General features: G+C 52.2%; 1 protein-coding gene across 28 annotated transcripts in view; it reads right to left on the bottom strand.

Moving 5' to 3' along the window:
• The window catches only part of Myt1l (myelin transcription factor 1 like), a 340,605-nt gene that overhangs the window by 232,995 nt on the left and 79,868 nt on the right, over positions 1–27,742 (bottom strand). The window contains exon 1 of one of the 28 annotated variants that reach the window (XM_048804899.1): positions 1,587–1,599. The exons of the other annotated variants lie outside the window; for them this stretch is intronic. The gene's annotated coding sequence lies outside the window, so the exon portion shown is untranslated. Of the gene's footprint in view, positions 1–1,586; positions 1,600–27,742 lie in introns of those variants that run through there. 28 annotated transcript variants of the gene reach the window in all.

Genomic DNA, 27,742 nt, shown 5'->3' with positions numbered 1-27,742 from the left:
GCAGGGACCATATCCAGGAGTGGGACGCACACCTGGCGACCTATTGGTCTCCCTAAGGACTATGTGCCAAGACCCAGAAATGTGCCTGGAGCTAGGGGTGAGCGATCCTGAAAAACCAAGGTTGACAACTCAGGGAGAGTTAGTGTACTAGCCTGTGTGCAAGTCTAGAAGCACTGGTTATTTTGTAACATTTTAAGATCTATTAAGGTTTTAATATAAATTATGATTTGGGGTTTTATTTATGGCAGTTTAGAGCTATCTACATGAGAAAATCTTTGCAGAGAAAAGTCTGTTTTGTGGCCTTCTCATGTCTATCAGTACCCAGTAATCTCTCTCTCTCTCTCTCTCTCTCACACACACACACACACACACACACACACACACACAAACCACGTGTTCATTCACACACATATTCACATATACCATGTGTCCACGCACACACACATAAACCACACATGTCCACTCACACACTTACACACACATACTACGTGTCTACACACATAAACCACGTGTGCACACACACACACCCATAAACCACGTGTCCACACACACACCTAAACCATGTGTCCACTCACACACATACATATATATACTATGTGTTTACACACATGCACACACACACAAACCACATGTCCACACACAGACACTATAAACCAGTGTCTATACACACAAACATAAACCACATGTCCACACACACAAACATAACCCCCCATCCCCACCCCCACACACAGCATAAATGCAGGAAATTCTACAATGTTTTCACCTCTAATTGGTCCTTTATTTGCAGTTGACTTGTGCACTGAACTTTTTCTTGATGAAAGCAAAAGTCCCCCCACACTCCGGTGTCAGTCATTCCCCCTAACAGCCACCTGGACCCTGGGGGATTTATCTAGGGCAAACCATGACTTCCCCCCTCAGTCGCGGGTTAGAGCGGGACGGTGGCGAGGGAGGCACCTGTGCATTTCCCTGGCTGCTGCTGAGTGTCAGCACCAAGCCCACGAGGACCAGCCTGAAGTCAGTGGGCATCTCCTGCAGTCCAGCCTCTTTGACTTTTAGAAACTGGCCCACACTTTCTCATTCAGAGTACACGAAAGCAATTAGCATAGGAACTTGACATTCATTATTGATTTTGAATAATACCAGGGCTCTTTCAAGTAATTGCTCTTGACTCACGGCCGGCTGCTCCTCCTGGGTCTGGGAGACCCAGCTCAGCCAGGCTCTCTGACACTCTCTGAAGGAAGCACTCTGAATCCACATATCCACCCGACAACCACATGAGTGGGCTAAATGCAAGACACATCCTTTAGCACGAGTGCTCTGCCAAGAGTTCTAGCCAGGGGCCATCTGTACAGGAAGTGTCACTCTCGTTCCACGCAGATGGCCTCTGTTTGCACAGTGCGGGCACTTTGTGGCCCTGAAAACTGGCTAAGTGGCATCAGGGATTGCTGTACACATGACTTTCTACCCCAAAAGCACCTATAAAGCTGGCACTGCTGGCCACAGGACAAAGAGACTGGCTGAGGAGGTGTCCCCATGGCCCTGGAGCAGAGAGGAGGTGCTACTGGGACTCTGGGCGGGAGCAGTACCTCACTCTGTGCCCACCGACCTGCCATCTGGCTCTCCTGACATTTTTGTTGCAGAAAGACCCTTTGCTTTGATGTTTTGCTGAAATGACACATACGTGTGCCCATTTGGTGATGTGAATCAATGCTGAAGGATTAACCTCCAGTGGAAATGGTTTTGCCTTTTATGTTTTCTCCCTAGAAGTTCTGCAGGGGGTTGGTTAGAGATGAGGGATGTGTTTTGACAGTGCCTCTTCCTCAGGCCCGCAACACTGAACAGTAAGAGCCAGACAACTGCTGCAGTCTGGCCTGTGCGGCCCAGCGAGCAGGGGGGCTTGTCAGTGCAGAGACGCAGCCCCACGAACCTTTGGAACCTACCCAAGGACTCCACGCCCCCCTGTGGCTTTCCTAGACTCTTGCCTCCTGTAGTCTGCACAGGAAATCCGCTTTTTAAAATGTCTTCTGCACACCTAAGAGGTTCAACCTGTGATCCTTACGTCAGGAGGGAGCAGAGTGTCTGAGCGCGGGTGCTGGAGGCCAGCCACCGCATGTCCTCCTGGCTGGCACGCAAGTCCCCGACTCTGGGGCTGCTGCTTCTAACTCATATATGGACAGAGAAGGTGGCTCAGGGTGTGGTGGAGAGGGACACATGGTACGGCCTTGGGTCTGTGGTACCTGAGTTGCTCTTCCCTGCTTGAGTAAAGGGCTGTGTTTCCTTCAGGGCCAAGTCTTAGTAATGTCAGCAGTCGCCCTTCCACGGGGACATTCCTTGGTAGGACTTGCTCCTGGGAGGACACACATTCCCAGTGGTCTACAGAAAGCAAGGCATTCCCTTCCAGACTCTCAAGAAAGAAGGAATGATCATGTTCAGAGAGTGACAGTGACAACACAGGCCAGGAAGAGGACGACTATAGCAGAGGTAAATGTGAATGAAGGGCTGTCACGCGCAAGCTTCAGAAGGAAAGAAGCCTGGCTCAGGGCGTTTTCCTTCCAGCTCTGCCTGTTCCTAGCCCGTCCTCTGCCCCTGACTTGTTTCCTCACCTGTGAATTGAACATGATTCTACCTGCTTTGAAGTTTGTGTATGAAACTACTTTGATTTTAAATTGTGATTTGGGCTTAAGGAATCATAAGGATGATAACTATTATTATAGGGATGGATAAAAAATGAAACAACAGGAATCAAAAGAATAACGCAGGAAAATACTTAAATCACCCTCTGCTCATGGTTAAATGCTCCTTCACCTCTTTAATGAGTTTAAAGTCCAAATCAGTTACGTCTTTGCCCATGACTTTGGTTGTTGGAGTGTGGGGATGGATTTGGGCAATCCAGAAGGGATGAGTGGCCCTCCCATGCTGGTACTGTAAGATCTCAGGAGTCCTCTGGACCACGTGGCAGTATTGGTACTCAGAATAGAACCTGATCTTATCCAGGATGAGGATTTCAACATGTCAACCGACAGCGGGAAGGAACAGAGCACCTGTGGTCTGCAGTGCAGAGCTGTTTGTAGCTGAAAACAGCACTTGTTTTATCTGACGTCTACCTTACGAGGTGCTGCTAAGCTTAGACCTGTGTCTGCAGCTACCATTTTGTAGGTTCTCAAAACCAATACTGGAAAGGGAAACTCGGGTCCTCAGGGCAATGCACCTGGGCAGGTGAGTGGTGCTCCCCCTGTGGGGGGCGCTGTCTGCTGGCTGTGGTGATGGTGAGGCAAGTGACCGCCCACCGAGGTGTAGTGGATGTCCCTGGGGCAGCCTTGTCAAGAATCTGGCCTGTGGAGGGGAGTGTTGACGTGCACATGCCACCGAGAGCTCTGGGTCTGGCATCTTCCAAACGACCCCAGTCTCAACACAGGCGCTGTGAGGCCCTTCCAATAGCATCATATAGAACAGAAAATAAAGCCCAGACGTGCTGCACTCGTTCAGTCACCAATGGTAATCAGGACAAGACAATCCAGACCTATGTCGGCATCGTTAATGGCCAGGGCAGAGCAACACCCAGCACACAACCCTTTAGCTAAGCACGCAGATCACGAACCGGGAGCACTCCTGGGTTTACACAGGTGCAAGTGTAGGCCCAGAGGGTACAGACCCCGGCCACCACAGATCATCTTGGAGGAAGAGCAGGCCACTGGGACTGAGGAGGGCTTTCCCTTTTTCCTTAATACTTTCAGTTGCTTGATATTTTATCACCAAAGCAAATTCATGTAGCATTAATATAACAAAATAAAAAGAAAAATGATAGTTAAACACATCTATCACTGTGTTCAAAAGTAATGTATCAATCACTGTTCAGAATGACTAATACATTTAGGTTAAAATTTTACACTTCCAAAATCTTGGGGTAATGAGAGGCTAGTGGCTCACAGCAGGTGAAGAGTGAGGCTGGGACCCTCTTGCGGCCGCCACACCAACCCCACCAACCCCAGTGCAGTGAGAGATTCTTGCTCCAGCTCCCTGAAACAGCCTCCCTCCTGAGCAAGCTGACACAGGAAGGCAGTGCCATCTTGGCATCAAGACCACGCACAGAGGTGCCGGTGGCTGCATGTGTCCTGCACTCGGTGCGCAGGGCTGGGGGTGTGCCAGACGCCAGGTGGGCCATGTCCCGCAACCTACCCCTGCGGAGAGCGGTGATCACCAGGCACAGCCCCGGCAGCGGGCCCATGTGAGCGGCTCTTCATGTGGCTGAATGCATGAAGATGGGCATCAGCCACAGATCAGAACTCTGGGTTCCTCTGCTCATGTCTGACGGCAGTTCCTGGTGTGGAAGCCCTGGTATGAGTTAGAGGACTGGGAATGAGACTTCAACCACCTCCCGGCCCGGAGCTGGCACTCCCTCTGCCCCTGCGCTGTCAGGACTGCAGGTGCCGCTCCTCATGGAGAGCTGGGGCTCTGCCTGTCATGCCCCAGTGCTTCCTGCAGTACCTGGCTCTCTCTGCTTGGAGCCCCCCAGGCCCTCGCTGAGCTCAGGGCCCCTTCCCTCCTACTTCCCCAGGCCTGTCCCTCCTCTGGCCCATGGCGAGAAGCCCCCGGCCTGGCGGCTCCCCTGTCAGGGTGACTCTACTGTCATCACACCCCCACCCTGCATTACCACGGATCAGAGGCAAACGGGGTTTCTGGGGCAAACTGTGGAGCGGCAGGATCACACCCAGCGCACAGCTGAGGAAACAAGCCCAGCGAGCAGAGGAGGGTTAGAGCGAGTCGGAGCCAGAAGGGGACCTGGCCCTGCTGCTGGGCTCCGCGGCCTGCTGACGTGGCTGTGTGGCACCCCTTCACCGTCTTGCTGGTGGCTGCCTTGGGCGAGGACAGGCATGTTCCCCAGGCCCTGGAGAGCAGACCAGCCTTTCTCAGCTGGGGCCACACCAGCTTCCCTGAGAGCTTCAACTTTCACCGCATCCCACGGCCTGTCTGCCCCAGGCTTCCAGATCTCTCCAGCCTCAGTGGGCCACGTCCTCTGAGTTAGGAGAGCGCTGTCTTCCAACCACGTTGCCCACCCAGGACTGTGAGCTAGTCTACCCAGGGAGTGTCTCCCCATCTAGAGGGGAGGGCCCACCAGCTTCTCCAGGTGTCACATCTCTGCTACTGCCATTGTTATCAACCATGGCCACGGCCAGTCCTTGGAGACAAGGATGGAATCACATCTGCCCGTCTTCACATCACCAGGGACCAGAGGTGGGGGCTGTGTTAAGTGACTCAATAAAATAATGTTGATCAGTGGGCTCTGAGTTCCGTAACACTGTGGATGTCACTGCTCTGGGCTTCTTACGCTGTCTAGCACAGCATCTCACACACAGCGCCTTCTCGTAGATGTTGGCTGACCAACAGGAGAGACACAAGTCAGCCACCTGCACCAGGAAAGTCAGAAGTGTTGCCCAGGACTCGGGACTGGCCAGGTGTCCTGGGTGTGCATGTGAATGCAGGGAAATACCTGGATGCAGGTGGGCTCTGGGCACGTGGGAAGGAATGTGTGCTCAAGTGTGCAGTGTGTGTGTGCTCACAAGAGGGTGCTAGCTCTGTTTCTGAGACACAGCAGCTTGCGGGATGGTGTTATCAATTGCTTACTGAACTCCACAGAATTTCAAGGAATCCTTGGGTATAAAAGCAGAATTGTAGCTGCAAGATCTCTCTGAGAACGTTAAATTACTCTGTCAAGGGCCATGATCGAAACTGTGGCTTAAATGTGTTACTAGGCTAACCTAAATGAAGGTTGTGCCTTCAAGTAAAAGTCCTGCCAACAGAGGCTTGTCTCCCACAACTCTGCTGCCCAGGAATGCTCTGTCCTGAGATGAGGGCCGAGCATGAGGTGGCTCTCTGAGCTCTTAGCCATTTTCTCTACAAAGAAATAGCAGGAGCTGCACACAGAAATGAGACTCCTCTGTACAAATATGTCCCCCTGGAAGCTGTCCCCAGTGGCAAAGGACTTCTGAGTTATAGCATTTGCATGCTAAATTCCTTCATTTGATCCTCAAGCAATCCTGAGACTAGGACAAGAGAGAGATTAGCTCTATTTTAGAAAGCGCTGATTTTCAGGAAGGTAATTTGCCCAAGATCCTGGAGCTGGGAGTGGATCTGGGGTGCTCTGGGTCTGAAACACCTGGCTGGGTATTTCCACAGTTCCACCTGGCGGCCGGCTTCCAGGCACCCTGAGCAACAGCCTCTAGGACAAGAGCTCAGTGCACCCCAGACTTGACTCTACTTGTGCCCCAGGAGCCACAGCCAAGGTCCCATTCCTGTAGGATCCCTTGGAGGTGTTTAGGGACAATTGCCCTCCAGAAGGTAAAACCAGGACCCACAGAGACCCCTGAGGCCCTAGAGCAGAGATCCACCCCTGAGCATCACATTCTAAGGAATTTGCTTCATACAGTGACCTTCATCCTGGGATGGCCCACATTGTGAGTCACCATTGATTCTAAAGATACCAGTTGTCCACACAGCCTGGAAGACGGCTGGAGAGGGTAAGCCAGACCTCATCAGTCTCCTTCCTCATGGTGACAAGGCTAGGCATGGGGTGTGGGGAATACATGGCCTGGACTTGCCAAAGGACAAGGTGGCACTCTCAGCAGTTTTCAGCAGGCTAGGGATGCCAACTCTGCTTCTGTTTGGCCACTGCTTGTCCCTTTGGGTCTGGGGAGGGAACAGTGGTTCCCTACCAAAACTCAGCTGAAGAGCAGGGCAATGCCAGCTTGGCCTAGTGACAGGAACCGAGACAGGCTAGAAAGACAGGCGGTAAAGAGATGCACAACCTGGCCCCAGAGCTCAGAAGGAGTGAGACCACTGTCCAAGGTGGTCGGACACAACCTGAGTGTTCCAGAGGCCCTGCCCACTGCAGGCTTTGCCACGACCAGCCCAGCTCCACAGGCACCTGCAACCAGGGCCCAGGGTATGCTCATAAGAACCTGGTGCTCCCCACACCCCTAATGCACACCCAACCTTGAGCATATCAAGAAGACCCTGGTGGTCAGAGGGTCAGGGGCATCTTTAGCACATTGATTCTGTTAACAGCTACATATTCCACAATTAAAACATTCTAGCCATTCAGTACACTGCCTATGTTACTTCCTTGTGTTTAATATCCCTACTCAAAACCGAGTGATTCACAATACATTGATTGTTCTGTGCGCACATTGATCCATTTGTCTGGTCAGGACCATGGACAGAGGGCCAAACCTGGCTTCGGGATTCCCCTGCCCCCTACTTGTAGGTCCAGTGCTCTGCTGTGCTCTCCACCACCTTTGGAAGCCACACTGTGTGCACAATACCAGACATGCAGAAATTGGTGGATAAGATCTGCAACAGTGACCCGGCGAGCCCACACCTCTGGTACATCTGTAACGGGCTGCCTGCTGCTCACGGTGCTGGACACGAGTCTTGGGGGATGGCAAAGTGGAAGTAGACAGGTAAAGAGTGGCCCCATCTGCAGACAGCTTCCTGCAGTCCCTGATGTCAGTCTCTCTGAGTGGAATCTGGAGCTTGGTCTCCTTTCTGCATTAGTGTGAGCCGCCCAGACCCTCCTCCACGCCCTGGTGTGAAACGAGGTTGAGCGTGCGGACCCCTCTGCCCCATGGAGCTGCATTCCAGCACATTCACGAGCTGTTGGTGTGGGTGTTCTTGTCACTCCTCCCGCTGACGCATCTGGAGGATGCCTGCTGAGCTTTGACTGTTCTGCTTTGTGATCCTGAACACTTCTCCCACCTGGGGGCAGCTCCTTCATGTCCAAATACCAAGGCCAAGGAGATTGAAATGCTCCCTTCAAAAGCGAATTCTGCCTCTCTGCACACCAGGGTTTGATGGAGACAGTGTGAAGTCATACACAGGTTTCAAGCAATGCACTTTACCAATGAAATAGCACACATCGTGCCGGCTCCTGAAGGGAGTTCATTGTTATTTAGTTTTATTTGCTCTGATCCCTCTCTTGAGAAGCAGACTGAGGATTTTTTAAAAGGTATGATCTAAACCTGGCCTTGATGAACTTAGCCTGCAATTTCTTGCTCACAGGGCCCTTTCTTCTTGGATTGCAGATGCAAGGTGAGCGGGCTGCAGACTCAAGCCCCTTACGTAAAAGCAAATGTCACAGGAAAGGCTCTGGTATTTGGTGCTAGGCTCCCACCTCCACGCAGGCATTTCCTAAATCTGCCTTTGATGAGCTTCCCCAGCTTCCAGCTCTGTCAGTTCCCTCCGGAGCCGTACAGAGTGTGCTGCATGGAAATGTCATCTGCCAGGACTGCAATCACTGGCACTCCAGCAATCACGGCACAATGCAGAACGGGTCGAATCCAGGTGAGAGCGAGAACCCGCAATCAAGCCCGGGGAGGGGAGAACAAAGCCATTTTCTTTCATTTGCCGTCAACACAACCATCAGGCCTTAATTACCAGGCAAGTGTGGGGCTGGCTGCAGAAAGGCTGATTATTATACAGCTCAGCTCCAAATCAGTTCCGTATTGATGAGCTGCAGAGAGGAAGCCAGCTTAGCCACTGTGAAAAGGAGCGGCTCTGTGCAGGGCGGTGAGTGGCAGAGGGAGCAAGCACACTCTGGGGAATTAAGGATGATTTTGGAAAGAGAGGAGGCACAGACACCTAAGAGCCAGCTAAAAATACACTGTGAAAGTCACACATGCTCATTTGGAAGCTTCGTCCTCCAATTCAGCACCCTCTCCAGCCAGAGCCGCCTTGCTCACCAGATTTACTGTTTACCTTATGCACCAAGCTCTCAAAAGCTTCCTTCCCAAAAATGTGCCCCAGTGAGTGCCCCGAATATCTTATACATCTGCTTGGGTCTACATTAAATATCAAACACTGAGTTTAAGATCTCCTTTAGAGGCTGGTCCAACCTCACTCCATTGCAAGCTGAACCATTTTGAATAAAGCCTTCACATTAAAAATAAATATATGTGCAACTGGTAAAAATCTCTCTTTTCTCCCTCTCCTTCCCTCCCTCCCTCTCTCTCTCTCTCTCTCTCTCTCTCTCTCTCTCTCTCTCTCTGTCTCTCTCTCACACACACACACACACACACACACACACACATATACCCTTCCTATTCCAAAACTCCATATTTATGTAGGCACAAGACATAAGGATGCATCTTCCTCAGTATTACTAAAATTTTGTTGTAACATGGCTGACTCATGAGAGACTAGGATTTGAAGCTGTTTTTTCTGCTGTTTGGTGGTGCGGCCCAGTGTGAGGTCAGGGCCTGTGTCCCTGGGGCCCAGGATCTGCAGAGCCTCCCACCAGGCGGATGACGGATCCAGGGCTTGGAGTTTCCTGCTGGTTTGGGTCTGGCAGGAGCTCCTGGGACCGAAGCTGGCACCCCCCCTCTGAGGGGCTCACGAGGAGCAGGGCAGGGCAGAGTGGGAGTGTGGGGGTCCCTCTCCACAAGGAGCCAAAGACAAAAGTGGCATCTGCCACGTGGGAATTTGCGTGGCTCCGGGCCTGTGAGAGTCACGCTCTCTGGACTCGGAAGCACCTGCCTGGGAGGTGCCCCTCTGTCTGAGACCCAAGGACACAAGTCTAGGCAGCTCCCAGCCAGCTCCAGGCCTGTTCCCTCTGCTCCATGCTCCTCACCAGCCACTGGGATGGTCCTCCTAAAGCTGGACAGCATCGCACTGCCCACTGAGGCCCTAAGAAGCCCTATTCCTACCGAACTGAGCTCCCCAGGAGCCAAGATGGCCCAGGCCCCACCCTCCCCGATCCTGACTGTCCTTACACGTGTCCCACCAGGGCAGTCCTCAGAGTGGGGCCTTGGGCCTCTGGTGCCACATACCCTGAAGGGTTCCGCAGCTCTGCCCTGATCCAGCGTAACTGGGTGGAGGATTATCTCCAGCTGTGTCGGCAGAGCAGCCATGCAGCGTGAGGGAGCCCAGGCCAAGTGAACGGCCTCCCCGTGAAGACTGCGTTGGGAGGTCGCTATAGGGAAGGCCAGGCCCTTCTGAAAACGTGTCCTTGCTGTAGAAAATGCGGCAATTTTTCATAGACACATACGGCTTCTATTAATGTGTAATGGGTTTTTAATTATTTTAATAAGTAAATAAATAAGCAAATAAATGATGTTTTTAACTGTCTGGGCTTTAATTTTTAATACGGTAGCTATAACTCTCATAAAAAAAAAAATCTCTGTGTATGAACACTACCAAGGGGACTGGATCCCAAACCACTGAGGCCCATAGCACTCAGGGAGAGCCTGAAGCTCCTGCACAGATGCATGCTAAGCCCTTTGTGTGCACCCCAGGGCCCTTGCACCCACCACTTCAGGTGGGATCCCTTACTCCATGCCTGCACATTATACCTCTCTATTGTGAGGATCGACACGGTGTTTTCTGTGTTGCCCTTCAATTTCACCTTCATTCAGGGCCCTGATTTTGAATTTTTCTAATTATTTATTTATTTTCTTTACCTCTCTTCTGAAATCCAGAACCTTCCACCATATTCTACCTGGTGTCTTCACAGTGCCCAGCACATGGGAGGTCAGTGCTATTTGATAAATAAGTGAGTGGATGAGGAATGAGATGGAATGAGGAATGAGCTCAGAGCAGACACCTGTGCACATGCCTGGAGCTTCCTGTACGAGCCACACACAGGGGACTCTCATTGGTCTAAGAAGCTCTTAGGAGGTCTGCATGGGACAGAGAGTGAGCTGGGCACGCCTGCCAGTCTGGCTCTGGGACCCGTGCAGGTGGCAGATTGTGAAGAATCGGGTCACAGGAAGTGATGAAGCCAGCAGGTCAGGTCTGAGTCTGCTGCGCAAACACCATCTGCTTTTCCTCAGCAGTACAGACCCTGGGAAAATGTCAGAGCCTCGTCCCTTGGGTAGGGTCTGCAGAGCATTCTGTGAGACAGCTTCGGATCTAGCCAAGCACCCAGGGCACCGGCCCAAGCCTCCTGGGCTCACTGTTCCACAACAGAGGTCCACAACGTTCTGCAGAGGGACCTTCCTCTTCCCAGGGGAGGATACCAAATGACCCACGCCAGGGTCAGCGCTGAGGTACAGGCCCCGCAGGGGGTGGAGCAGCAGCGGTGTGGGTGAAAGCCAGTGTGGTAAGTCAACACAGAGTGGAGTCAGACCCTCGGCACGTCCATGGGAAGCCTTGCCAGAGCTTGCTTGCCAGAGAATTGCATTTTCCAACTGAGATTTCCCCCCCAAATCCCATTCCCAGGTCCCAGCCTATCTAGCAGAAGACAGCACCGAGGACCACTCCCCAGGACATGTGTTGAGAGCCACAGCTGAAGGGGCCCCAGCAAACTTCCAGCTGCCAGCTGATTGGCTCCTCTGCGGTGATGCTCATTGGGCTGTTTCCCCGCCCTTTCAGACCACGGAGCTGCTCATTGGGGGACTCTTTTGGTTTGTTTTTTACTAATTTCTGATCCCATATTTCTACTATAATACAACCCAACAAGATGACACCAACAAAACCGAAACAGAATGAAACAAAAATGGAACCACACAAAATCATTATATCAGCCTTTCTATCCTCCTGAAATGTGCATCCGTCCTTTCTCCCTCTCTGTTCCTCAGACGCAAATAGTTGTTCCTCAGATGTGAGCGGTTTTTCTTCCGTCTCACTCATCTCCAGGGACAGGCAACTTAAAACAAAGTGAAGCAAAACAAAAGAGGAATCTTAAAATGGCTCCCCATCCTCTCACCCTGCCCTCAGGGGCGAGCAGTTTACCTTATCACTTACCCTCAGTCGCTCCCCGTGTGGGCCACCAAATGCCGCAGCCTGGCTGGGCACAATCAGGAGCCACTTGTCAAAAGAAACGAACTTTATTTTTAGAACCACACACGCCACACCACACAGCTCCTCAGGAAAACCCTCAGAGCCCCAACTGCCACCACTGGCTTTCCACAAGCCTCTCAACCCCCCCACTCCTCCCGCTCTTGAGGCCGATTGGCTGGGTCGCGTGGGTGGAGCCAAAAGAGTCCCCCAATGAGCAGCTCCGTGGTCTGAAAGGGCAGGGAAACAGCCCAATGAGCATCACCGCAGAGGATCCAATCAGCTGGCAGCTGGAAGTTTGCTGGGGCCCCTTCGGCTGTGGCTCTCAACAGACATGGGTTGGCCCAGGGAGCCTAAGGTCAGCTATTCAGCATCCACAAAGACAGGCAAGCACAACACAAGTGCCCAACAACCTCCTGTCCTGCACATTTAGGAAGTGCCACCCTGGAGGGCGGACAACAGCACGCCTGCCAGAGGAGTCCCTCAGTCCTGTTGGCATTGGGTAGAAGCTGCACCTTCTGGAGAGTCCTCCAGGAGGGCTGCAGCCTGGGCCAGGCACAGGGGCTATCTTCAGCACCTGCTCTGCCGTGCACCCTGCCACAGGTGTCAAGTTCCCAGAGCCGGACGGCTGAGCTGAATTGCCTCATGTTCTCTGTAAATGTATTTGGGAGGAATTAGTCCAACCAGATACCTTGGGAATGTGGTCCAGCAGTCCCCTCTGTGGTCCAGTAGTGACTGTGATGAGCAGGAGAGCTACGAGAGCATATCAGGCGGGGCTCCAGGCCCCTGCGGCCTTAGCTTCTCCCCTCCCATTCTCTGTTCGCTGTTGCATGTTAGTTCATTCTTGCCCACACAATACTGCTGTGTGCTGGTCCCTCATAATGTCGATTTCAGTTGGTTTTTTTGTGATTTTACGTAACAATAATGCTCTCCTAATTATCCATAAGGCTGCTCCCCTAATGATTGGCGTTTTCATAGTTATCATTCACAGAGCCTCTTCCTGTAGGACAGGCCAGATGTGTTTCAATGCTGGAGCGTTCACTGTGCACGGGAACTGAGTTTGTAGCTAATTCCTGGACTGCTGCACACAGAGGGGACGGGAAGCCCTGAGGCTGAGTGCCCTTTGCCGCTGTTGTGAGATCAGCATCTAGCCCACAGTGAGGCTCTGAGAGGTTAGGGGCAGGGAGGGGCAGGGCCTACTGCTCCAGGGACGGTCATACATGCACCCTTCCAGAAGCTTCCTTGCCAGCTGTGAGACCCTCCCATTGATTCTGCACCAAGCACTCTAAGAACCAGGTGGGGGTGGTTTCACAATGGGACAAACATACACTGTGACATGAAATGCTGCTGTCACCTCACACAGGGAACTCTTGGGTACAAATGCTGAAGGGGCCTTGGGAATGCTCTGGCCAGTGACCGTCTTCAGACCTAATATGCAACATAAGACTCAGGGCTGGGGAAGGGGGCATCTGCTCTTGCTGTGACCCACAGTCCTGCTTCACAATAATCCTCCTGCTGGCCAGGACGGGGAGGCTGTGTGGCCCACCTGCAGGCCTCAGACCGTCCTGAGTCCAAGGCCAGGACTCCAGGCCAGGACCCAGAGCCCCGGCCTGCATCAGCACCCCTCCTTCCAGCTGGAGCCCCATTGGTACCAAAGAGGCCCCTAGGACCCAGAGTCTGAGCCGAGGGTGGGGGCAAGCTGCAGAAGGGGGAGCCCGGGGCTCACAGCCCAGTGAGAGGCAGTCTCCAGGAAACACCAGGGCCGTCAGTGGGCCCTGCGCTGTGTCCCTGGGGGAGGGACAGCTGGAAGCAGCTGGGTTCCCAAAGGCACGGAACCACAGCCTCAGGTCTCACCGGGGACAGAGGTGCGCGGGGTGGGCTGCTCTGCCCCAGTCCGTCAGTGAAGGCAGCAAAGCCAGCCTCCCCGAGGGAGCCCGATACAGAGCCTGGGAAAGGCACCCCTTCCTCCAAGCCCCTGGCTCAGCCAGAGTGAAAGGAGGAAACCAGACAGAGCCACCAAAGCTAAGGAAGATGGCAGGCAGCAGTCCTGAGGCAGGGGACTGCCTGAGAGGGAGCTAAGCCAGTTATGACGCAGCAGCTCACGGAGCTGAGCACAATCATCTTAAAAAGAAATGAAAATGTTAGAACTGAAAACTAGAATAATGGAAATTAGGAACTCAGTTGATGGAATTAACAACAGAAAATGCCTGTGGACCGGAGAGTAAATCAGTGACTTAATGGATTAGAAAAAATCAAGATGGATGTCTGTGAAGAGAGAAGATGAGGGAAAGCACACAGGGCCCAAAGGTAGACAGAGCCCGAGGAAGCTCTGCAGCCAGAACCCAGAGGGGGCCGCGCAAGGCCGTGCTTGGGAAGATGCAGGCTCAGGGCCACAGCCACAGCCCCAGCCCCAGCCCCACGTGTTCATGAGGGGACCCGGAACCCGGGCAGGGGCAGTGGGGGTCACCTGCAGGCACCTGACAACAGAGACCAGAGTTCAAGGAAACCCTCCCCAAGGCCAGAAATCCCCAACAACTGCCTGCTCAGCCCATGCTGGAACCCACTATAGACCATCGGAGTCTACACACACCATGGCAGTCTACACACACTGGAACCCAGTGTAGAACAGGGAATCTGCACACGCTGGAACCCAGTGTAGAACAGGGAATCTGCACACGCTGGAACCCAGTGTGGACCATGGAGTCTACACAGGATGGAACCCAGTGTGCACCACTGAGTCTACATATGCTGGAACCCTGTGTAGAGCATGGAGTCTACATACCCTGGAACACAGTGTGGATCATGGGAGCCTATACACGCTGGAACCCAGTGTATAGCATGGAGTCTACACACACTGGAACCCAGTGTGGACCATGGAGTCTACACAGGCTGGAACCCAGTGTATTGCATGGAGTCTACACACACTGGAACCCAGTGTGCACCATAGAGTCTACACAGGCTGGAACCCAGTGTACAGCATGGAGTCTATACACACTGGAACCCAGTGTGCACCATGGAGTCTACACATGCTGGAATCCTGTGTAGAGCATGGAGTCTACACAGGATGGAACCCAGTGTGCACCACTGAGTCTACACAGGCTGGAACCCAGTGTAGAGCATGGAGTCTACACACACTGGAACCCAGTGTGCACCATGGAGCCTACACAGGCTGGAACCCTGTGTAGAGCATGGAGTCTACATACCCTGGAACACAGTGTGGATCATGGGAGTCTACACACGCTGGAACACAGTGTGGATCATGGGAGTCTACACACGCTGGAACCCAGTGTGGATCATGGGAGTCTACACAAGCTGGTCTCTCAGAGAAAGGCAGGGGGGCATCATCAAGAAGGATGTATGGCTATGCGAATGATGCCCGAGGGGCACAACAATGGCCAGGAGCCAAGGGACGCGGGCAAAGGTGAGGAAAGGTCCACCCCAGGCTTCACAGCACCGTAGCCATCCCACCTGGGTTGTGCTTTCACCCCAGGGCTGTGAGATGACACCTCCTTCCTGTTCGTCACCTGGGCACTCCTGTGCTGCAGGAACGCTGTGGCGTTAGGGCACTCCACAGTGCAAGCCAGGGGGCACTTTGAGCAGTCTCTGTCCCTGCTCCCTCACGCAGCCCTGGGGACCACTCAGCAGGACTGCCGAAGGTCTCTTTGTGAAGCCCCAGGTCCCACACAGGTGGGGCCTCTCCCAGATGGAGGTGTGCAGGGAGGAAGGGGCAGCCAGACGGTGCATCTCCTGGGTCGGAGCCCGTGCGGCCTGCAGGGACCTTCTGTTTTCAGAAGTTCCTCCCACAGGGAGGGCCTCGGTGTGCCCGCCTCTCAGAGCACCTGCTCCCCTGGTATGCACAGTAGGAGGTCACGGTGTGATGGGCGTTGGGGTGGGGAGGGCAGCAGCCAGGGTGGGTGGAGACGGAGAGGGGCCTTGGCACACCGCAGGGAGCTGCCCGGCAGGAGCTCCACACACTCCAGGCTTCTCCCCGTCACAGGGACCCCACAGGGGAAGAGCAAGCCCTGCCTCCCCACGGCCGTCCTTTCCATCCTGGGCTGCGCTGTTGTCCACTGAAGGTGCAGGAGGGTGACCCAGGGCCCTGGGTGGAGCTGCTCACAAGCTCCACACTTCACTTCTGTTTCCCTGGGGCCAGCGCGGGCTGTGGCCGGCCCTGAACACAAGGACGCCATGTGTAGCTTCACTGTGACCAGGGACAGGAGGCCTCAACGTGCGGTCAGCCCTACAACCTTTCTGTAGGCATGGTAACTTTTTTTTTTCCTAAAATCTCTTGCTAACTTTAGAAAATGGCATTTCAAAATATCTCATATCAAAGAGTATTTGCTTTTCAAAGCAGAGGAAGAGGCGGCCCACACGGTACCCTCCTCCGGGGAAACGGGGAGCATCCCAGGGCCCCGCTCCTCTCTTGCACTGGCAATCCTTCCAAGCAGCCTCGCCGTCTTCTTCTTAATAAACCAGCTAAAGCCAGTGATTCTGCGAAGGGGAAAGCTCGCAGTTCCCAGGGCCTCTGCTCTCCTGCCGCCTCCTGCAGATCTTGAACTTGCAGCTGATGAACAGCCGCCTCCTCCACACAGCTGGGCACTCGCCCCTCGGCACTGAGTGGGTCAGACTGAAGGTGCCTCGCCAAGTCCTGGCGACCTCAGTTCCCCGTCGTAGAATAAACAGCTCAGACCACGTCCCAGCAGCCACTGTCCACCAGCCTGGCCACACAGGCTGCCCAGCCTGGCCAGGTGAAATCCTCCTGGCCAGTTTGAGGCCAGGACTGCCACTCTGTTCAAGCTTCCAAGAGTGACCCTGGCGGCTGGCGCTGAGTGGTGTGTTTCCTCCACCCTCCATTTCAGCCTTTCTGTGTCCTGACATTCAGCTGCGGCTCTCGGTGCAGCACTCTGTAGTGCTGGACTCGAGTCCAGCATGACTGTCCCTGACTGCTGTCACCACACTGACTACCTCCCAGTCGCAGCATGACCGTCAGCAGGATGCATGCTCCATACGTTTCCCATGTCGCCTTCCTGGTGACCACCCCTGAGCCTGCTGGGATCCGCTGTGTGGACTTTGCACTGCGCCTTGACCCCTGCTGGGCTGTACGTGTGAGCCGCACCCACTGCAGCTGCTACACCAGGTCCCCATGTCTGCGACCGTCCTCCACGCAGCCCCGCTGCCCCATGTGTCCTCCTGCAGTAGCCAGCACAGGCAGCATGTAGGTGAGGATGACTGTGTGGGTTATTTTCTGTGAAGACAGTGAACTGCTAGCCAACGGCTGGGTCACCCCGTGGCCCCCATGGTCCGCATGGCCCCTGGGGTCGAGCGGCCATCATCATCTCCTCAGACCAGAGAGTCTTGGGGGATCTCCCTGAGAATACGTCTGCAGGCAACAACTCTTGAATGTCTTCTCTATCTGAAAACACTTCCCTTCCCTCTCCCTTGGGTTCGCAACACGGTATTGGCTTTCAGTGTGGTCCATGGTCCACACGGGGTCCCAACCTGTGTAGACTCCATAATGCACACTGGGTTCCAGTGTGTGTAGACTCCATGCTATACACTGGGTTCCAGCCTGTGTAGACTCCATGGTCCACACTGGGTGCCAGCCTATATAGACTCAGTGGTCCACACTGGGTTCCAGCCTGTGTAGCTCAATGCTCTATACTGGGTTCCAGCGTGTGTAGACTCCATGGTGCACACTGTGTTCCAGTGTGTGTAGACTCCATGCTCTACACTGGGTTCCAGCATGTGTTGACTCAGTGGTGCACATTGGGTTCCAGCCTGTGTAGACTCAGTGCTCTACATTGAGTTCCATATATATACTGAAGCCCGGAAGTCCTCCCTAGCAGCCCTTCCACCTGGTATTCAGTGGTGCATACTCATTCTACAGTAGCAAAAAGTGCAGGCTTTTCTCAGAAGCCAAGAGATAGAAGGAAACATTCTTGCAAATGAACCGGAGGAAGTACTCATCGGGTGCTGTCGGTTCCTTCATTCATTTCCCACTAGAAGGAATCCAGCCTGCCCACCCTGAGATTCCAGGAAGAGGACCACTTTCCCTGTTTGAACAAAAGCGGAGGGGGAGACCATAACACTGCGAGAGACGTTCAAGGGAGGATCACGCTGGAGGACACTTATTCTCAGATTTCTAGGCCACAGTGGTCCCTGGGTGTCTGCAGCTGATTGTTTCCAGGTTCCCTCAAGGACACCAAATCCACGGAGGCTCCAGTTCCTTGGACAAAAGGGTGTAATGTTTACATGGAACCCACGCGACCTCTGCTTACTTGAAATCATCTCTCCGTTACCCAGAGCAGTCGACACAGGTGAATGCCATATAAATACTGTTACTCAGCAACTGTTTGAGGAAAAAGTACAAGAAAAAGAAGCTGCGCGTGTTCAAGCTGTCTCCAATGTTTTTGAGTTGGTTGAGTCCACGGTGTGGAGGCCCTGGACTGGAGGGCCAGCTGTCTTCATGGTGGACATCACCTGCTTTGAAAACATCCCGTCTCTCTCCACCACGCTCCTGGGACTGAGCCAGGGCAGGTTTGGGAGCCCGAGGCGCTGGCCGGAGCTGCCACCTGTTCTTGTCCTGCTCCTCACCTGCCGGGTCAAGTCCAAGCCTTTCCGGGTCCAACCGGCCTTGGGGTTTGGTTCTGGCGTGCAGCCTGGTGTCGATGGCTGTGGTCCACCTGACGCCTCTCACTACAGCAATCTCAGTCCTCGCGTTCCCAGCGTTCTCAGTGTTGGCTCTCTTCCTGTCTTTGGGCCTCTCTGGTCTCCAGTTTGTCCTTTTGGTTGTTGTTACCTGATGAAGTCACAGTCACCCTGCAGAACACGCCCCCACAGCAGCCCGGGGGTACACCCCTTGTTACGTGCCCACACTTCCCTCAGGGCTCCGGCACTGGGCTGGAATCGTCCTCTCTCCTGGCCTGGAGGCAGCCGAGGGGAGACGGCGCCTGCGCTCTTCCTGTGCTCATTACCAGGGGCCCAATCCCACTGAGTCAGCAGCGACGCTTCCGGGCTTCTCCTTTAACGCCAGCTCACACACAGTAACTGCGGGCAGTACTGCCCCTCGGGGAAGGTCCCCAAAGGCCCCAGAATCAACGCACAGCCACCCAGGTACGTGCAGTTCTGCGTAGGCCACTGTCTCCTGATGTGCATATCAGCGTCTCATCATCCACATGCCCTCCTTCCTGCTACATGGCCTGCACATGTCCTCCACGTCCCCAAGAGCAAGAAGACTAGCCTGCCTCGTGGTGAAGGTGTGCATGTTGGAACCACCTCACACAAGCCCTGACCTGTGCTGTGACAGCGAGTTCTCTGTTAACTATCAAAGCCATATTGAATGAGCCACCCTAGACAGAAGCACATGCCACGCTGGGCCCACTGGTGGCTGGACCATGAAGTCGTGGTGATGGGTGTTACCTTGGTACAGCCTTGGTCTCCCCTAGGGGCAGGGCATGCAGTCTTTAGGGTGCAGAGTGCCCTGGAAATACAACTATTGAGCATCATTTGTTATTATGCATCTGGATTACTTTATAAACACAGATATAATGAGGCATCTTCCTGCTCAGACCTGACCTTTAATTGCAGGATTAGAGGTGTAGGCTTCTCAGGAGGCATCACAATTCTAGACCTTAAACTATACCACAAAGCTACAGTAACAAAAAACCAGCATGGTATTGGCACCAAAACAGACATGTACAACAATGGTACAGAGTAGAAAACACAGAGACAAACCCACATGAATACAGTTATCTCATATTACACAAAGGCAGCAAAGACATTCACTGGAGAAAAGATAGCCTATCCAACAGATGGTGCATATGGAAATCCATATGAAGCAAAATGAAGTTAAGCCCCTATCTCTCACCATTCACAAAACTCAAGAGTGGATCAAGGACCTAGGAATTAGACTAGAGACCCTGCGCCTAATAGAAGAAAAAGTAGGTCCAAATCTATATCAAGTCAGCTTAGGAGCTGACTTCCTTAGCAAGACTCCTACAAATCAAGAATCAACAAATGGGATGGTATCAAACTAAAAAGCTCCTTCACAGCAAAAGAAACAATCAAGAACATGAAGAGAGCCTACAGAATGGGAGAAAATCTTCACCACATGCACCTCAGATAGATCATTAGTCTCCAGGATATACAAATAAATTCAAAAAATTTAACACCCAAAAAACAAATAACCCAATCAACAAATGGGCAAAGAAACTGAACAGGCACTTCACAGAAGAAGAAATATGATCAGTCAACAAATATATGAAAAAACGTTCAACATCTCTAGCAGTTCGAGAAATGCAAATTAAAACTACACTGAGATTCCATCTCACTCCAGCCAGAATGGCAGTCATCAAGAATACAAGCAACAATAAATGTTGGTAAAGATGTGGGAGAAAAGGTTCGCTTATACATTGCTGGTGGGACTGAAAGTTGGTGCAACACTCTGGAAAGCAGTATGGAGATTCCCCAGAAAATGTGGAATGGGACCAGCATTTGACCAAGATACCCCACTCCTCAGTCTATACCCAAAGACTTAAAATCAGCATATTACAATGACACAGCCACATCGACGTTTATAGCAGCTCAACTAACAATATCTAAACCGTGGAACCATTCTGGGTGCCCTTCAACAGATGAATGGATAAAGAAAATGTGGTGTATATATACACAAGGGAATATTAGTCATAAAGAAGAATGAAGTTATGGCACTTGTTGGTTAATGGATGGAACTGGAGACTATCATGCTAAGTGAAATTAGCCAATCCCCCAAAACCAAATGTGAATGTTCTCTCTGATGTGCACATGCTGATTCACAGTAGGAGAGGGTATGGAAGTTGGAGGTACTTTGGAGTGAAGGGGGATGAAGGCGAGGGAGGGGCGGGGGAGGGGAAAGACAGTGGGATGGATGCGACATCAGTCTCCTCCAATGTTCACGTATGAACTCAGGACTGGGGGACTCCACATCACGTACAACCACAAGAATGGGGCTTCATACTCCATGCATGTGTGATATGTCAAATACACTCTCCTGTCAGGTATAATGAAAAAGAACAATCAAAATTTTTTTAAACATGAAAAAAACAGAAGTGTTTGCTTCTTTGTGCCCATGTTCGTCCTTTGTGAGAAGAGAGCCACTTTGGAATGTCAGGTCCAATGGGCAGCCTGACTGGGCCAGTCTCCTCTCTTCCTTTTCATTTTTCTTTCCTTTTGCAGTGCTGTGTCTCAAACCCAGGGCCTGGTCATGCCAGGCAAACACTCAGCCACTGAGCTGCCCCCCGCCCCAGGCCAGCGTTCTACTCTGTGTAACTCATGACGCAGGACACGGTGCTTAGTGAATGTCTTGACGTTTACTTCTGTACACTCTCAATCATCCATTAATGATGCTAATTCTGTATCTTGTGTGCGGCCTGTCTGCCGCATCCAAACTGAGACTAGACTGGCTGCAGCCCAGCTCTGAACCAGGGCTGAGCACTGCTCCACCTCAGACCAGTCTTGGGTCATGACGGGTCATGAATTTTCCAAATTCTGATGAAGGCCATGAACTCTTCTAAAAATTAGATAATGTAGAAATGTACAAGTTTTCATCCACATTTTCTGAAGGACAATGAACTCCCTGGTTCCCACCCAGTCTCTCCTGAACATGCCCTGGTTCTGGAGCGAGAGGCCCAGCAATTGAAGGTGAGGTGGGAGGGCCTAACCCACCTGTGGTCTGCTTTGGGTCATGGCCCTGCCAACCTCCGCGGCACTTTCTCTAACAATTTCCTCCAGCTGTGCTTCCATTCTCTCTCTGACTGGAAGGTGGTGACCCCGTGCCCTGCCCACGGAAACCTACACTGGGTAGGATTTCACAAGTGCCATTGTCTATGCACACTAGCAGGACTCGGGAGGCTACAATTTCAGGGGCACAAACCAGAAATACCATTGACCTAAACAAGTGTCCCCGCTCGCTACTCAAAGCTGAAACCCTCGCAGCTCACTGAGGGAGGACCAGGTCCCAGGGCATGAGCTGCAGTAAGTGACCTTGACTTTGATTTATCCTGCACTCTCTGCACCTGTGATGGGCCTTTAGAAAAATCACGCTCCCTGTGAAAGTGGAGGTCAGGGCTGGTGTGCAGACCTGCAGTGAGAAACAGGCAGAGTGCTCACCACCGTCCAGGCACCTGCATCCTCTGCCACGTCACCAGGCAGGCACCCTCTGCGTCCCTTCAACCACGAGCAGTGCCATCCACACATACACGTGACGGCTCTCTCCACCCTACACAGCTCATAAATGTGGACATGGGTAACACACACACATAACCACAATTATATATAACAGGTATTTAATTTGTGAACAGTACAAACTTTCCTGAAATGTTTCAAGAATGTTTTTAGAGTGAGAAAAAAATATCTTCAAATAGGACATTATTTCTTAAAATTTTCCCTGACATTTTATGAAAGAGCAATTTCAATCTCAATTTCTAAGTTAAATTTTAAATGCATTTAGGACCTCTCATAGCTGGATTGATACCTCACAGAGGCACCTCCATCTCCAGGGGAAGGAGAGGAGGCCTCTACACTGGACACTGGCTGTGAGGACACTTCCTCTTCTGTCTGTACCCTATCCCACCATACTGAAGAACAGCTGGTCAGGTTCCCTTCTCACACGTCCTTGGCTGCTCTTGCTACCAATTTTATACAGATAGGTAGATGGATCGACAGACAGGTAGATACCTAAGATAGATATTTAAAACCCATGAATGTAGTTAAAAACCACTGAAATAATTAAATTTCAGTTTTGACAATTTTAACATTTCTTACGAATTTTTTGTTTCCAAAATTTTAAAGTGCATAAGTCTGCAAGTTTTTAACAGTTTATACATCACTTTGTTGCAAAATCTTTTAAAAGATCATAGGACAAGGACAACATTCCTAAACATCGCTTTTCAAAATGCTCTTTCTATCCTACAAAGTTTTTTTAAAGTGGTTCTTTCTCAGTGATGGCTGTGTCTGAATTTTACTTTGGAGCAAGATCAAGCATCTGGGTTACAAGTGTCTGCTGTCACTACCCTACCACTGTCAATGCAATTGATCCAGTCACAGCGACCTGGGGTAGACGAGAACATGGAGCGGCCCCCAAGGCTGACAGTGTTGCCAGACCTGGTGGCACAGTGAGAAGCAGACTCAGGTGGCACCGAGCTTCTTCCCGGCTGTGCCCACTTCACAGTTGTATGGCAATGTCATCCAAGGGTCCATTCACTGGGGCCCTCAAACAGCTGTGCAGAGCAAGATGCCGGAAGCCAATGAAGGGTGAGGCCCACGGCCCGGCCTCTGGTGTTCCAGATGCTCACGTACCTGAGTGACTGGGAAGAGGAGGGTATCTGTCCCCAATGCACATTTTATTTCAGGGAAACAATGCACTTGTTTTAACAGGAATAAGATTGAGTGCTTTTTTAGACACCAGTACCTTGTGTTTTACATGAAATATGGACTGTCCACTTTGTCCAGGAGCCCTGCGTGGACGTTCACATTTCCCCAAGGTGAGTGACTCAGACGCAGGCTGAGCTGGTCTCAGGAGCATTTGAGAATGGTTCCCCGACACCAGACATGAGCTCCAGTGTCAAGATGTGAATAAAAGGCCAGAAGAAGACCCAGATTTTAAAGATACATGCCATTTTACCACAGTAGACATTATAGTAAGTGTGATATACATAGAACTTGTTGATAATACACTCCACGTTTCCTAACTGAGTGCACAACACGCACACGGCTTTGGATCTGATGATGCCCTGCTGCGTGGTGAGTGTGGCTGACACTGCATGTGCCCAAGGGGCCCTGGTTCAGGTCCACCTGGGACACCGGCTCCAACCTCAATCCCTACCCCACTCGGCCCTGTGGTCACAGTCCTGCCTGGGGTTCTGGGACATCACACGGGCTTCTCCTAGTGGACGTCTTTGTCATTCACAGACCCCAGGTTCTGAAACACAGAGATGCTGGGTTTGGCCCTGGAGGCCGGGGCCCTTCTCCCCCACTCTCAGTTTGCCAACCTCCCTCCCAGGCCGTGGTGACGCTGCGTGGCTCCCTGTGCTCCTGCCAGGAGCTGCACGGTTCCAGGAACCAGAGGCCACTGGTGGGTGACCTGCATGTCCTTAACTGCTCGGAGGGGGTGATGGCCTGACCCTCTCTCCTTTGTGAAGGGGAGAAAGTGACATGTGGAAAGAAGGGGAGGGGCAGGGGAGGGCCAGGCCTTGCATCATCACTAGAGATTGGCATAGGGGGCGGAGGCAGAGGAAGGAGGGTGGACTTCCTCTTCCCACCGAGGTGCCGAGGAGCCGCCAAGCCCGCCTCTCAGAGACAACAAACCCAGCAAGCTTTCAGCAGACAGATCACACGCAGGGCCGGCTTCCAAGCCCCGGAGCAGACTGTGAAGGAGCAGAAGCAGAGAGCCCAGCCCACGCGCCTGGCTCCTGCCCAACCAGAGCTTCCGCAGGGCTGGCAGGAGGGGACCAGGAAGAGCCTTTCCCGAGGTGTCAGAGCTGAGAGGCCAGCGAGACCAGGCCGCAGGACTGAGCAGTGCAGAGCGGAGCACCGCGGGGGTGACCTGCAGGTGCACGAAGACTCCCAGTGGGGCCAGCAGGGGCAGTGAGAACCCTGGCAAAGCCACCCAGGGGCCACGGGCAGGGCTCACCCAGGGCAGGCCCTGCGCCCTCCCTAGGCACCCAGATGAAGCCTGGGGACCTGGGACACTGGGCAGAGGACTCAGGAAGGTCCGGTTCAGTGGCAGAACATAATTGGTCACAGACTGCGTGTCGTTCCAAGGCTGCCCAGAGCCCAATGGACCCAGCAAGCCAGCTGCGTCCTGGAGAATAGCTCAAGGTGCTCCCAGGAAAGCACATCAGCAGCACCAAAAGGGGAAATTCACAGCGTGGGGATTCCATCAAAGCCCATCAGCCCCAGAAAGAAGCTGGGATAAAATTTGCAGTGAGGAGAGACATCAGTCAACTCATTACAGACAGGATGGTGGAAATGATTATTATAATTATATATTCAAAAGCATAAGTAGAGACAGAAGACGTTAAAAGAACCCAGATTACATTTTTATAGATGAAAGCAACAGCGTCTGGGAAGAGAACGTGCCGGGTGGGATCAGGAGACTGACCCTGCGCAGGTGGCAGTGAGCTGAAGGAAAGCAGCAGATGACCCCTGGGCACAGTGAAGGACCCCGAAATAGGGACAGCACCCTGACAACTTCTGGGGCCTTGCACGTGTGATCGGAACCGCTGAAGCAAAGGTGAGAGACAGCAGACAAAGAATACGTTTGTGAAGTTGCTGGCTGAACCCGTCCTGAGATGGGAGAAGACTCCCAACTCACAGTCGTACACACCCGAGCACAAGAGCCAGCTGTCGGAGCTGCAGCTGCTAACAGGGAGGCTGCAGGCCAAGAGTGAGCAGGACCTGGGTGTGAGGTCGGGGCAGGTACTGCCATGCTGAGCAACAGTGCCAGGGGCCAGGGAGGAGCACCGCCTGCAGAGCTCGGGGGCGCCTCCCTGGTAACCTGAATGTGTCATCAAAGACCAAGTGACGCGGCTTTTCAGACACGCAGAGCTGAAAAGATCCACAACACCAGCCGAGTGTCCTACAAGAAGCATCAGAGGAAATCTCCACGTTGAGGAGACGTGAGGTCAGGCTGAGGCCAGGGCAAGGCACAAGGAAGCCATCACCAAGTCGCAGCTGCGTGGGTGGCTCCTGGCACCCGGCCATGGACACGTAGGTCAGTGAGCAGTGTGTTTTCATTACCTAAGTCCCTTAAAACAAGCGAGAGTTAAAAATGACAACGTGCCATTTATAACATAAAACTGAGCTTTATGACATAGTACAAAGACGAAGAGAGAGAAGGAGGTGTCCTGTGGGAAATTCTCACACAGAGGAGTGACATTCGAAGGTGAGCTTTGAAACATGCCAGATACATTTTACAAGCCCAAAGTAACAGTTGTATGGCAATGTCATCCAAGGGTCCATTGTAGTTGCTGCTGAAATAACAGCAGCAACTACAAGAGTTACAGAAAATAAGGCAAGAAAACAGCACAGAACCACAGCTACTCAGCCCCGAGGAGGGGGACCTCAGGCTGCAGAAACGGGAAGCTGCTGAGACAGAGTGAAGCCGACCTGGGCTCCCACACCCAGCCTCACCTCACCTGTGAGCTGTCTGCCCCGTGGAGGCAGAAGACGCCACGTCGGGTGGAAAAGCCAAGCCTGACTGAACACGGCTGCAGACACTCTTCTCATAAGTAGAGACAAAACCAGGCTAAACCCAAGGAGGTGAAAGGAGGTCGGCTCCCAGCAGTGCAAGGAAAGCAGGAGTGGCCACGTCCACTGCAGGCCAGCGGCTTTGAGAGCAAGAGTGCCGCCAGGGAGAAGGAAGGCGAGGCGGTCACGATGAGTTCACAGGAGATGGCTCCTCTAAACCCAGAGAGTCAAACCAGGTGGGGACGCGTCCCCAGGATGAACACAGATGCAAACGTCTAAACAAGAGGCAGACAAGGGCAACCCAGAGGCATGACCCAGTGGACGTCACGCAGCTCAGCGCTTCACAGTCTGACAGCGTAGTTCACCACAAGCCAATGAAAAATCACACCATCGTCCCCAGAGTTGCCAAACCGTCGTGGGACAACATCCAATGTCCACTTCAGCAAACCTGGAGTAACAGGGGACTTCTCAACCTGGCAGAGAGCCTCTGCTCAGGCCTAAGGGATCGTCTACCCTGAGATGAGGGACAGGAGATGATGTTCTGCACTGTGCTGCCATTCAGCACTACACTGGGCGTTTTAGCCAGTGCCATAAGCCAAGAAAAAAGAAAGGCACACAGAAGGGCAAAGAAGTAGAACTCTGTCGGTACATGACAGGACCGTACAGAAATCTCCTAGAGTCTGCAGCAAAGCCACAGGAGTTAGTAAGAGCATAGGGGAGGTTTGCAGGACACAAGAAAAATGCTAAAAAAATGATTCCATACACCAGCAAGGAACAATCAGAAATTAAAGTTAAAATACCAGTAACCATCAAAAATGTCAAATGTATGGGTAGAGACCAGACCAATAATGTGCAGGTTCTGTACTGTGAGAATTAAACAACAGCAACAAAAACTCTGCTAGAAGAGTTAACAGACTCATATAAATGTAGAAATGTATCATGCCGAGGATCAGAAGGTGCAGTATTTTCAATATGGTAATTTGTCCTTAATTTTCTAGAGTTAGTTTTCGGTGGACACAACATCTTTATTTTATTTGTACGTGGTGCTGAGGATCGAACCCAGTGCCCCGTGCATGCCAGGCGAGTGCACTACCGCTTGAGCCACATCCCCAGCCCAACAATGAATATTGATCAAGACTTTGCACCACATCTAACTTAACTCAAATGGATCATGAATCTAATGGAAAATATAATGCAATAAAACTTCTACAAGAAAGCAAATCTTTCCCAAATGTCCAGTGTATTGTTGAAAATCAGACAAATGCTTCCAAATTCAGTTCCTAACGCACAACCCATGTAACAACATATCATTGATTTGAACTTCATTAACATTAGAAATGTCTGCTCTTCAAAAGGCACAGTTGAGAGGGTGAAAAGATAAGCCACGATTGGGGACAAAACATTTGCGAATCACTTCACATACTTGTCTCCAGAATACATAGAGAAAGAGATCCAAAAACACAGTAAGAAGAAAATAAGAGCCAGAATTTTAAAATGGGCAAGTGGTTAAACAGACCCTTTACAAAATGAGAAATATGGACAGCAAATTAGCCATCAGGGGACATTAGCATCAGTGGACTTTAAAGAAACAGCCAGTTAAACCCACAGCAATGTCCCACACGACTGTTGGCATGCCAATGAAAAGGTCGCCCACCCAGGGTTTTGGTGAGAGCCGGGGACACACCAGGGTGTGGCTCTACCGCAGGCAGGAAAGTGAAACGCACGTGTGGGACAACAACTGGACTCA

Source organism: Marmota marmota, unplaced genomic scaffold, assembly GCF_001458135.2.
Source record: "Marmota marmota marmota unplaced genomic scaffold, marMar, whole genome shotgun sequence".
NCBI lineage: Eukaryota > Metazoa > Chordata > Mammalia > Rodentia > Sciuridae > Marmota > Marmota marmota.
The sequence above is the reverse complement of the archived record's forward strand: the minus strand, read 5'-3'. Positions and strand labels throughout refer to the sequence as shown.